Source organism: Micromesistius poutassou (genome assembly GCF_964030765.1).
Source record: "Micromesistius poutassou genome assembly, chromosome: 12".
NCBI classification, from domain to species: domain Eukaryota; kingdom Metazoa; phylum Chordata; class Actinopteri; order Gadiformes; family Gadidae; genus Micromesistius; species Micromesistius poutassou.
Genome location: NC_140282.1, coordinates 15,482,441 through 15,496,000, shown reverse-complemented (window position 1 = coordinate 15,496,000; position 13,560 = coordinate 15,482,441). Strand labels below are relative to the sequence as shown.

Genomic DNA, 13,560 nt, shown 5'->3' with positions numbered 1-13,560 from the left:
TCTCTTCCTCTCTCTCTCTCTCTCTCTCTCTCTCTCTCTTCTCTCTCTCTCTCTCTCCTCGTCCTCTCCATGTTATGGCAGCCAAGTAGGGAGATGTAAATCCAGGCTGGAAGTCATCACTGTTTTAAACGGCAGCAGTTTTGTCACGGTGGGAGCAGCTTTGAATGGCTCTACACATAAGAGCTGGACTTTAATCTCTCTGTGTGCATTAACAGAGTCAATGTTATTTTTTTATTTTAAATGACAGCCTTATAAGTAATGTAAGAGAGTGAACAAATACTTGGCTACGCTTAAAGATCCGTTGCTGAGGTGTTTATGAATACACAGTTTTCGATCCTCATGATGTCATAGTTTCTCCCTATTTGTGCGGAGAACTATGAACATCAATGTCTTTCCTTTCTCATCCTATGATCCAATATAGATAGCCTCTGTAATGGTACAGTAAAGGAATAAAACCGTGTCTGAATGTTGGCTTGGGCAGAGGGAATGGGTGCCCATTCCCTCTGCTGTTACTTACTATTCTGTAAAGAAGACTGCCATGGATCCCCCCTCCTCATGGCTTATTTAGAAAGCCAGATGGCTATTTTGGCCGCAGTTAAGAATCTTTTAATACAACAGATGCTAAATGATCAACCTTTCCTTGAAGGCTTTTGGCTCGATATCTTAATGCAGTTATGTCTAAAAGCCTATTATCTTACGAAATATGTGACCTGCTCGCCCCTATCAGATAGCATAAAGTGCAGCTGAGAGATTCCAAGAGAGGAGGCCTCCTCTTCACCCAGCATGCCTCCTCCAACCATTTCAACCTTTCTTGCAGCAATTTCACTGGGCTGTCAGAAAAACAATTGCTCTTTTTAAAGAGGCAGAGACTGGGCAACTTTAATTTTAAAGATGTTTTAAATGAGCTGTCTGTGTGTGATGGATGTGCGCTGGAAACCTTGGACCCTGGTTCCTCCTCCTCCTCATTCTCCTCCTTCTCTTCCTCCGCTCAGGGCTGTTATAATGAGACCTCTATATTGATACTGTCAGCAGCGCTTTGATATGCATCAGGCCCGATTTTTTATTTATTAGAATCCCTTTTTTTCCCTTCTGTGTGCATTACCTGGCTGTCCATGGGAAAGATAACAGGCACGGGATGTTATCAGTAGAAATTGCTGTGTCATCTGCAAACGGTGGCGTTCTGGCAGACGACGCGAGGGCTTTCTCTCTCCCGTCCATACAGCACAATCAGCGGCGCATCCATTAACCCCCGCCAGTCGATGGGGTGAAGTCTATCCCAGGGTCGATCGAATGTATTCGGCATTCAAAATATCTATATGATACTTGACACAAATCCTGCAGTCGGTTGCACCAGCAGAACGTAAAGCCGATCATAAGTTCGGGTGTAAAGCTCGCCTTAACCCTACGCTCGACGTAGCTAGTTTCAAACTAAAGGTGTTCTAAATTTTGGTTGCACCACCATAACTTAAGTTTTAACGTTACTAGTAGTGCGTAAATTGTACCAGTGTCGCATTTAATGACGTTTAGATAATTTCAAGCCAATCATTGACAGCAAACAATGTAAACAGGAAGTAGCTGCTACCGGCAAGTTTCCACCTTATCCGAGTGAAGACGCGTTAGCACCCAAATGAGAGGGCAAACAAAACAGTTTGACAGTCATTTATTCTCTAAAATTGACTTGGGCGGTATAGGCGTGAGGTTAAGCTATTTGATGGCGGATTTTTTATAATAAATTGCAGCTCATTGCTGCTTTGTATGCTATTCGTTCTGTGAGAGTTTTTGTCTGAGTTAGCCTCTACCTGGCTATGCATTGTATGGAATAGCTCTAGAATATTGGTTTGTACGTGGGCCGAAACCGAAATCGCGCATATAGATCTACATCATCATACTGATGAAATGGATCGATACGGTCACGGACAATCCGTTCTCGACGCAAACCGCGTTGAAACTCCTCTTCCCATTGCTCAAAACTAATAGCCATCTTTGGTATTTAAATCTTTTAACGTATTTACCGGTCTTTATGGTTAGAATGGAACTTACACCAGCTGAGGGGAGGTGTAAAATATAAGTTATAACTTAGTGTTACGTTGAAACTATCTGCTTGGTGCAACTGCTATTTTTTTAGTAGAGTGTAAAGTGGAATGTTTGGGCAATTTACGTTCACCGTAGTCTAAGTGGGACCTTACGTTCTGCTGGTGCAACCAGTTGCTGGCCTCTAAACAACCGGAAGTAAATCGATAGTTCTCCACATGGAATGGGGGTCGGATCACCCCTGGAGCTACATTATGACTTTAGGGGTACTCAAATTAGAGAAAACAAACGAATGTATGAACAACCCCCCACTATTACTACACTTACATTACACTAACATATGTTTACACATAGTTTCTAAGCCATTTTCAATGCAACCATATTATTATTCGCTTTACAAATACTTTTATACAGAAAGTATGAGAAAGGAATTGATATAGTATTTTCTATGGTCTAAATACCTCTCTGTGAAATAGGTAATCTGGAGAATTAGTTTTAAAGGTTTTTGATTGCATTTTTTGCACAAAATATTTTGACTTCATCGATAGTTTTACACCTTAAGCTTGTCACCACAACACAAGTCACAAGTCAGGTCTACAAAGAAAGACAATTTGTGATGTCACAAATGAGCTGTTAGATGTTTATCAGTGGTGAATGTTGGGAGGTTGTGATGAGTGCAAGAGATGCTGTCTCCCTATTTATAAATAATGTCATTCATTCATAATTGGTGAACACTTATCTCATTATGGCAAGATTAGTTAATTGTTTCATATAAATATTTTTAATGATTTATAAAATAGATATAGATATATATCTGTTGTATAAAGGTTTAAAAATATTCTCATTCACAATCAACAATGCAAGGACACAAGGACTATTTTTGATCTCTTCCATGCAACACTTGTGATGTTCTTGCAAGCAGTTGCTCATCCTTCTGCTTTGCATGCTGGGAGTATTAACACAACACTTACACTTGATGTGCTGAGTGTGAAATGCAATGAACCATACATATTCAAGTAAAAACTGTTTTAATGTTCTAGTCATAACATACTAGATAGTCATCTCCACAACATTGATTATATCCGCCTTCTATGTTTTGTGTGTTTTGTTTTTGGTTTAATCAAATTTCCATTATGGTAAAAAGTTGATAAGCATAAGGGATTGTTACTTTCTTTACATAAAAGCCATTCACAAGCAGTGTGCTGTTAGAGAGATGTTAAACATGAACAGATTTGCATTGAAATCATGCTCGTTAGAACAATTTGAAGTTTGTTTGGCAGCTTCTATTTATATCCAGAGGGGAAATTTACCACCTGGGTCTAAGAGGATGTTTGGAACCATCTTTCAGTCCCATGATGTAGAAAAACACAATCTGCATAATTGGCAGAGAACACATATATGTGTGGTCCAACTCTTTCAGGTAACAACTGTTGAAGAAAGCACAACCTGGGGAGCAGGTTGTGTTAAATGGTTCCACTCTTCTGGGGAGTTGTTGTCTAATTGTGCCTCTGTGTGACACCTGTATTGTAATTACCACTGACGCTGGCATTTTAGATAGATGTCAGGAAGAAGCAGGTAGAGGGGCGTCTTGCTCTATGATGTCTATAGGTAGCCTGTTGACACTGGGGTTAAAACCCAGAAGGTTTTAGCTGGAAGTCAAACACCCTTACCAGTACCCTTTCCCATAGTATTAGTAGTAGCAGTAGTAGTAGTAGTAGTACAGAGTAGTATAAGGTATTAGTACGTTCTAGTTCTAGTAGCATAGTACATGCGGTAAATGTAGCTGTGGGAGCCAGCCTATGTGTGAAGATCCTCATCAGGAGTAGTAGATGTGGTGGAAGGTGTTTGGAACCAATGGATGACGACGGACAGATGAAAATACCTCACTCACACCACTGTCTCCTGTTGTGACAGTTCCACTCATCACCAGCCAAATTACTGCTCTCACATGAGTCGTGTCCTAAGTTAATGAATTGGAACCAGCATCATTAGAGTCCAGTATACTGATGAGCACACTGGGATTCATGTTTGCAGGGGAAAGGCCGTTTATCTTTATAGAAATGATGTCGGAAGAGGAAACATTTATTTTAATGATAATGTTAGTGTTGCTTCTGCGTTACGTCATCGCCGCGTCGAGGGAGCGATGTGAATGGGGCAGATGAATGACTTTTTATGTTTTGGAATAAAACAGGCAGAAGAAATCCATCTCAACCAACCCCTGGGTTAAGAGTTTTCACTGCATCTTGGCTGTGACGTTGCAGATTGATTGTATGTGAATAAAAACAAAATAAGATTGTAAATATGCTTGTTGAGTTCTAGTTGGATTTAGTAGGTTACCCACAAAGTAATGCATAAAATGTAATGCTAAACATTACCATTATATAATATAAAGTGTGCAAATGGCGATAGGTATGGACATTGTAGCAGCACTGCCTCAGAAACGACTCAGTTCCTGACCATTTCGTAATTTAGCAGAAGCTTTGCGACTCCGCAGCGACTTACATGGAATTATTTTGAGCAGCATGTCATCAAGGAGCAGGTAGTATTCAGGTAGGTGAAGGGGGCAACCTGCTGGGATGCCTCCAGGTACACTGCAGACATTGGGGGTAATTGGAGGGTTACTCTCCAATCTGGGAATATCTGGCATCTCGACACTTCGTCTCGTGGCTAGGGTGTCAAGGTGCTGTGGAGAGAGATCTATATCTGGGCCCATTCTGATCTTCCATCCTCTCCCACCACCACCGCATACTTCTCCCAGACTTCCAGTGACATATTTGACGTGCGTAACCTCTGACAGCTGTCGACAGGTCACTTGTTGTTCTGCCTGGTGACATTCTCCCCTCAGTGTGAATGTGTGTGTATGTGTGTGTTTGTAAGCACCATGGGGTTCAATAAAAAGCACTTTGAGTCGGCCGTCAAGGCGAGATAGTTGCTATAAACCTCAGACTACTGGTTTATTCTGTTTCCTGCTAGGGTCAATGGACCTTTTGAATTAGCCAGCCAGGTGTTTTCAACCATTTCCTTACAAACCTTTACTTTACTACAAACGTAAAACAAAAGATTCCGGGATAGAAACAATAGTTTGTTTACATGTGACTTGTGATGGAGCTAACACAAGTTGTGTTTGTTTTAATTTGCACTATCTGGTGCAAGTGAAAAAAGTGGGAAGGCGGAAATCAGGGTGGTTGATGGTGTTCGGTGTATCAGGTTCCAGGCCGGGGTTAAAGCCATCCGGCAGACAGTTCTCCGGTTCTCTAACTGAGGCATGGCATGGCAATGCCTTGACAATACCACAGTGGCTTCATGACTACCAGCTACGACTGGCACCATAACCTACTGTTAAAGTGACTCAACTTCAACATCTTCAACATCTGAAAACACATCTTGGGACTTTCACTCCGCTGGTTACCAAAGTTGTTTACCTGGCTGTTTACCCTGGATACCTGTGGAAAGACGCCGCCGGAGGAAAAGAGGGAGACGAGCCGGGACCTTGGTGAAATTAAGGAAACGACAACACCGTCCTCCGCTTCCTAGTATCCTCCTTGCTAACGTCCAGTCACTTGACAACAAGCTGGATGAATTAAGAGCCAGGTTGGCATTTCAACGGGATATTAAGAACTGCAATGCATTTGTATTTACGGAGACCTGGCTGGACCCCTCAATTTCAGACTCTGCTATTCTACCCGAAGGCCTGTCTATTCATCGGCAGGACAGAACAACTGAATCGGGCAAGAACAGAGGTGGAGGTGTGTGTATCCTGATTAACAACCAGTGGTGTGTGGATACGCAAAAAACATCGTCGGGATGCTCACCTGATCTCGAACATTTAATGGTCAAGTGCAGACCCTTTTATCTGCCCAGGGAATTCTCTGCAGTCTTTTTTGTCGCTGTTTACATTCGGACGAACGATATGAAATCATCGATCGGCAGGAAACTTTGTATCCAGAGGCTGCATTCATTGTGGCGGGCGACTTCAACAAAGCCAACCTCAAAAAAGTTTTACCGAAGTACCATCAACACGTTAACTTCCCAACTCGAGGTCAAAACATCCTGGATCATGCCTACACGCCGTACAGTCATGCCTACAAAGCCCGCCCCCGCCCTGCCTTCGGCAAATCGGATCATTCCTCTGTTCTCCTACTACCATCCTATAGGCAGAAGTTGAAACGTGAACAGCCTGTGATCAGATCAGTACAACGCTGGACAGATAAATCGGATGATGCGTTACGTGACTGTTTCCAAACAACAGACTGGGGAATTTTTCGGGATGCCGCTGATAACATCAACGATTACACTGAGTTTGTATCAGGCTATATATGCAAGTGCATAGATGACGTTGTACCGCGAGTGACAGTACTAACTTTTCCAAACCAGAAGCCATGGGTGAATGGAGAGGTGTCTTCAGCACTCAAAGCACGAACAGCAGCCTACCATTCTGGAGACCCATGTGAGTACAAAATAGCCAGATATGAACTCAGGAAATCCATCAAGTTGGCCAAGAGACAGTACAGAGAGAAAGTGGAGTCATATTACACAGGATCTAACACCAGAGATATGTGGAGTGGGTTAAGGACCATCACAGATTATAAAGGAAAGAGCCAAAAAGCAGAGGTCTCTGTTTCTCTTGCAGAAGAACTAAACATCTTCTATGCCCGGTTTGAGACTCCCATCAGATCAGAGGTTCTGCTAGAACAAGACTGCTGCCCTTTTCAGGTATCTGTGACCGATGTGTGCAAATCTTTCAGAAGAGTGAATGCACATAAAGCTCCAGGACCTGACAACATCCCGGGCCGTGTTCTCAAGGCCTGTGCTCCTGAACTGGCAGAGGTGTTCACTGACATCTTCAACCTCTCCCTGTTCCAGTCTGTTGTCCCCACAAGCTTCAAGAGGGCCACCATTATTCCAGTCCCTAAGAAACCATCAGCGAGCGGCCTTAATGATTACCGCCCAGTTGCGCTCACCTCTGTTGTGATGAAGTGCTTTGAGCGGTTAGTCAAAGATCATATTACATCCTGTCTGTCTACTAGATTAGACCCTCTCCAGTTTGCATATAGGCCTAACAGGTCTACAGATGATGCTGTAGCTTTGGCCTTGAATACTGCTCTCTCTCACCTGGATCAGAACAACACGTACGTACGGATGCTTTTCATTGACTTTAGCTCCGCCTTCAACACCATAATACCATCTAGGCTCATTATGAAATTGCAAGACCTGAACATCAGTCCCTCCATGTGCAGCTGGATACTAAACTTCCTAACAGACAGGCCCCAGGCGGTACGGCTAGGTAACATCATCTCTTCCAGTCTAACACTCAGCACTGGTGCTCCACAGGGATGTGTGCTGAGCCCCCTGCTGTACTCACTGTTCACATCTGACTGTACAGCCACTAACAGTTCCAACACCATCATCAAGTTTGCTGATGACACCACCATAATCGGCTGCATCAAGAACGGTGATGAGTCTGCCTACAGAGAAGAGGTGGCTATTATGACATCTTGGTGTCAGGATAATAGCCTGCTGCTCAATGCCACCAAAACCAAGGAGCTGATAGTGGACTACAGGCGGCTGCAGGGAGGAGAACACTCACCCGTTTACATCGGGAGCACAGCAGTGGAGAGAGTCAACTGTTTCAGATTCCTTGGAATTAACATCAGTGATGATCTGAGCTGGTCACACCATATTGGTGTGGTCACAAAGACAGCTAAACAGCGGCTCTTTTTTCTGCGGCGACTGCGGAAATTTGGCATGGATTGCAAAATACTGACCAATTTTTACAGATGTACCATAGAAAGCATTCTTACCGGTGGCATTACAACATGGTATGGTAACAGCAATGCCCAGGACAGGAAATCTTTACAAAGAGTGGTCAAATCTGCACAACGTATTACAAGGACTGTGTTACCATCCATCCAGGACCTTTACAGCCAGCGCTGCAGGAGAAAGGCCAAGCGGATCATTTCTGACCCTAGTCATCCCAGCCACAGTCTTTTCTCCCTCCTGCCTTCTGGAAGACGCTACAAGAGCATAAGGACTCGTACCAGCAGATACAGGGATAGTTTTTACCCTCATGCCATCAGGATGCTGAACTGTCCTTGAACATTATTATTTTTTATTCTACCCTTTTTCTCCATCCTTAACTCCAGTATTTTATTTATTCTTTAAGTTGAACAGACATTTGAGCACAACAATTTTCAATACTGATAAATTATGATTTATGAGTACTTGATAAATAAAAAACTTGAACTTGAACTTGAACTTGAACATCTATGCTATATTTTGAGAACAGAAAGCTGTTAAAAATAAAGTGCACTTTTTGGAATTCCTGAAGTCTATATCATAATTATAATCTATATGAATAAAAGTTTATATTTTTTGTCTTTTTGATGCATTTGGTGTCAATATGTCACTATTCAACTTGTACTACTTCTTGGAAGCCTGAATGTTTCGTAGTTCTTTAGCTTTTAGTTCTAGAAGTGACCTTACTAGAGCTGTGTTGCTGTGTTCATATACAATTCAAAACATTCAAACAGAATGTAATATTTATTTGTACATTTTTTTAACAGCGTGATAGGAAATACACCAAAAAGTGTGATCAAACAATCCACTAAAAAATCTATTCTCATCCTCATTTTCCACTCAATTCAAAATTGTATGTATACATCACTAATTTCAGGAGTTTAAATTTAATTAAAGTGAGTGAAGTTGCAGTGTTTTCAATAGATCTCTCTCTTCAGAGCCAGGGTGCTTGGCTTTGAATGAGGCCAATACTACTAATTAAACCGAAAGGCGGCACCACCATTGTCTAAGAGTGTGGAATAAATGAGCTGTCTCTCCAGTGAGAGAATAGTGTAATGAAGTGAATAAAATATATGAAAGCGGCCTCTTTTGTTTTGCTACAGATGATGTGTTATTCTCAGAGCCGCATAAAGGGTCACCTTTCTAAATCATATTAATTATTTACGCTAATTATGCAGACAGAGAGAACCACATCCGCTCATCAGCAGAACCAATGCCACAAAAAGGAGAGAAATAGAAAGAAAAGCACACACGCACATGCCCACACACTCACGCACTCACACTCACACACACACACACACACACACACACACACACATCCATCCACACACACAAACACACGGATGTGGCTGTTTCACCAAACCATTACCAACTTAACTGTCAATTAACCCTAATCAGAAACATACAAGTATGTATTTTTTGTGTTTATTTGTTGGTCTTGATTTCAAAGAATTTGTAACATGGCATGCAATACAAAACATGATAAATTAGCTTCATGTGTTGTTACGTTAAAGAAGTGAGAGTGTTGTAGTAATTCTGCTCCAGTTGTCTGTAAACAGATTTACAGGCACGGAGAAATAAAAGTGTTCAGAGTATACATTAGCAACTGCTGCGGACAGTCTCACCTTTGACCTGTCGATGTGCGCACATAATGCTTAATGTGCAAAATATATTCTCTAATGAAAATATCTGGAGTATATATTGAAATTATTTGGTCAGGCTTTGGACATGTTTGAAAACTATTGTTGTTATTATTATGAACTAAAATTCAAAATAAGATCAATTTTATTGATCCCAGGTGAGAAAGTTGATTTGTTAAGAATATAAATATACTGTATATTAATGCCTTTGACTTTTTCATTGTTCTTTTTTTCTCTTATTCTCTTCTCTTATATTGTTATTATATTGTTGTTAGTCTCTGATATAAAGTGAATACAGTATTGTTTGTTTCTTGTATAAGGCTAATACAGTATTGTTTGTTTCTTGTATAAGTCAAATACAGTATTGTTTGTTTTTAGGCCAACCCGCAACATGTGTGTTTGTGGTTCTCCATGAATGTCATTGTTCTGCCAAGGACAGCAGAGACCATGACCTAGAAAAATAACCTGTTTGTTGCTGTCGACCAGAGACCCTATTCTAACCTGCGTAACACACTCTCACAAACACACACAAACACACACTTTTTCTCTTTTAGTCCTAGCTTTTAAGAAAAAACCTCTGTAGCTAAAATGCTGTCTCAGTTTAAGAGGCAGATTGAGCACATTTAGAGAAATACTGTGTACTGCATGTACATTTTTGTTTATGTTGGTGAGATGTTTATTTTTCTCCTCTTGTCCTCTTTTCCTCTGCATTTGTGACTTTTCCACAAAATCATCTTGAATATTTTATATAAACAATAAATAACTAATTAGTAGGATACAAATGAATTTTCCTGAATGTTAACAAAAGCATAAAATTGTAGGCAAAATATTCCATTGCTGGACAGGGGCTGTTAGGGGAGGTCTGTGTATGATCTTTCAGTTGAAGACCTGCATGTAGTCTAAGGACACCAGGAAGTAAAAGACTGATTACTGTACAGCGTTCACCCTTGTAGTGTTGTGCAAGGAGAAGCGTTGCTAGTAATTTGTTCATACCGGTAGTCCAAGGAGACCAGGAGCTGGTAGACTGATCCTTATGATGTGCTGATCCTTATAGTCCAAGGAGACCAGGAGCTCATAGAGAATCTCTCATTCACTTAAGAGCTCTATTTCAGAGAAGCAAACATGTCCCGCCTGTTTATTCCAATCCAGTTTTATTTTTGTTTATGTTTGAGAGGTTGGGAGATACAAATTAAGTAATATTGATGGCATTGTTATTATTTTTTGCTGACTTTGGCGCATCTCAGGACTTGGGTTGTTCAGGAAAACCCGTTCTGATCTGATGTTCTCAACTGATGTTCTGATTTGCTGTTCTGATCTGATGACATTGCAGCGTTTGTCCAGGATCAACACCCTGGTGTGTGTGGGTGGTGAAGCTCCGTCTGAGCAGCGATGTGTTTAATGTCTGCGTCCGATTGAGGGTTAGATTTATACCTGTAGTATAACGCTACGGTGTGTAGTGCATTTCATATACAACATTTCTCATTATAATACTCACAACAGTTACACAACAATGGTACTAAAAAGGTATCAAGGTTGGCGTGGGTCGTAAACATGGGGATAACACACCCCCTTCTTTCCTTGAACTCGCAGCCCTAAACGCAGCTTCTCTTGGGATTTTGAGGTATCACGTTAATTCATGTTAATCAAATTCATGTAAAATTATCTCAGATGTCTGAGATAATTGACTTGTAAATCCAGAAAGAAAAGCAGAATACATTTTCTCAAGCATTAGGCTTCCTTACATGACGCTGTCTGATGAAAATAGCGTAGGGCAGGGGGTGTGTTAGGCCCACACGTGCTTTAGTAAAGCATGCGTGCGATTTACTAAAGCGCGTGTGCGATTTACTTAAAGCGTGCATGCGATTTATTAAAGCTAAACGCATGCGCACTTTATAAAAGATTTACTCCAATGTCACCTCCCGGGCTCCGTAGATTTCACATGTTAAAAGTTTAAAAAAAAACAGAGAACCGAATTAAAGTATATTTCCGTTCGGTTCATGTTCATGTTTATATATTAACAGAGAACATGGAGATTAATATAATACTCATCAATTGATTATCTACAAAATAGCCCAAAACAGATTTGTCTAAATATTATATAAATTTGTCTCAATCATTCTCAATGTTAATTTTGCTGTGTGTTCCAGTTATTTCATCTGATATTTTGAAAGACAACCAGTATTAAAAATGTTCATAGTGGAATCACTCAGTACTAAAGTATTAAAGTATCAGTTAATTGCTGCTTAGAGGCAGCAGAGAGAGAGGTCGTGTTTCTCAAAGCTCCGCTAGGCAGTGGCAAAAACTACTTAATTCATCGTTCAGGTCTACTTTATTTTATTTTATTTCATGATGATAATACTTTAGAATATATAGTTTGTTTCCGTCAACCTCCATTACTCGATTCAACAATACATTTTGGCACTTTGACTACCGGATCAGACCGCAGCAAAAGCCTTGGACTTTCCTATCGCCAACATGCCTCTGTACTCTGATGTCTCAGGCACGGAGACTGGGAAATGCACAGACTGCACCAAACTGCAACAGACACTGGCTTCATTTGAAACGAGGCTAGCAGCATTAGAAAAATGCAAAGGACTCCTCCAGGAAACAGTGCCGATGGGTGAGTTTGCTGAGCTAGCTCAAGAGAGAGACAGTTCCAGCTGCCTTTCACTGGCACAGAGTCGGCGCTAAGCCCAAACAACATTCCAAAGTGAATCAACAAGTTCACTCAACGCCAAATGCTAAGCTTCCCAAAGCTAAAGTCAGCTGAATTAGCCAATCACTGAAGTTTACCATGCCGCTGAAGAACCGGTTCCTGCCACTCCAAGATGCACCCCTAAGCCCCGAGATGCGTCCAGACGGATGGTGTGGACAGAGACCGACCATGACACTGTCACCAGAGAGGCCAGCTGCGCATGCATCTGCCACCTGTGCATCCCTGAGCCCCAGGATGCATCCGGACGGACGGTGGGGACAGAGACGGAACAAGAACCAGTCGCCACGGAGTTGAGTTGTGCATGCGTCTGCAACCGCCACTTCAAGCCAACAAGGGCCCATCCCAGAGAAAGCAGATGAACCAGACACTCTGATTGTAGGAGACTCAACCATAAAGGATGTAACCGGTAAGAAGATCAAAACATGCTACTTCCCAGATGTGATGGTTAGTGATGTCAACCAGAAACTAACCACAATTATATTGGAAAACCCCAAAATCTCACAGGTTATTGTGCATGCAGGACTTAATTATATTCGAAGAGAACAATCAGAAATTCTGAAGAGGGATTTCACTATTGGACTAACTATTGGACACACTGGACAAATTACACATTCGTCAGTGGACCCATACCAGCAGTTGACAGGGGAATAAACAGATTCAGTCGTCTACTTGCACTGAATACATGGCTTTCAAGAGTCTGCAATAAAAGAGGAAGGGGCTTTATTGACAATTTTAACTTGTTCTGGGGGTGCAAATATCTTTTCAGAGCAGATGGCCTACACCCAAAAAGGTTAGGCTCAAAACTGTTAAGGGACAATCTTCTCTTCTCGCTCTCCCACAAATCTACCCTGTCATGCCATGAGAAGAAGCGAGACTACAGCCTCCCCCATACATCTACTGTCCCACTATCTGACCATCCACCTCGGAAATTCTATGAATGTAATTCATATTGACGGTATGGCACTATGGGCCCTTGTTAGATGGTCTAAAATGCAGACGTAAAGCGCAAAGTCAAAGTAGCTTTGTGGGCGGTTCTATGGCGCTGTTGCTATTATGACGGCAAGATAAATGAACTTTGCGCCCGACGCAAATCTAAAATGGGCTGGTCTGAAACCTGTAGGTGTGTTTTGGGCGTAACGTGCAATAAACCAATGAGAGTGCCATCTCCCATCCCCTTTAAGAGCCAGTGCATTTGACTTGATGAGTTGATATTTTGACAGCGCGTTTGCATTCTCCGCTGAGACAGATGCATGACCACATGAATTTCAAACTTCAAATGGCCAAATAATAGGCCTAATTCACACATGGAATAGCGTTTTCTTCTACAACTTCAGAAACACTGAGTCGTCATGTAAATTGCGGCAAAGACAACTTAAC

At 41.6% G+C, this 13,560-nt stretch overlaps 1 protein-coding gene across 2 annotated transcripts in view; it reads left to right on the top strand.

Moving 5' to 3' along the window:
- The window catches only part of LOC311356499 (glypican-6-like), a 126,017-nt gene that overhangs the window by 53,580 nt on the left and 58,877 nt on the right, over positions 1–13,560 (top strand). The window lies entirely within an intron of this gene.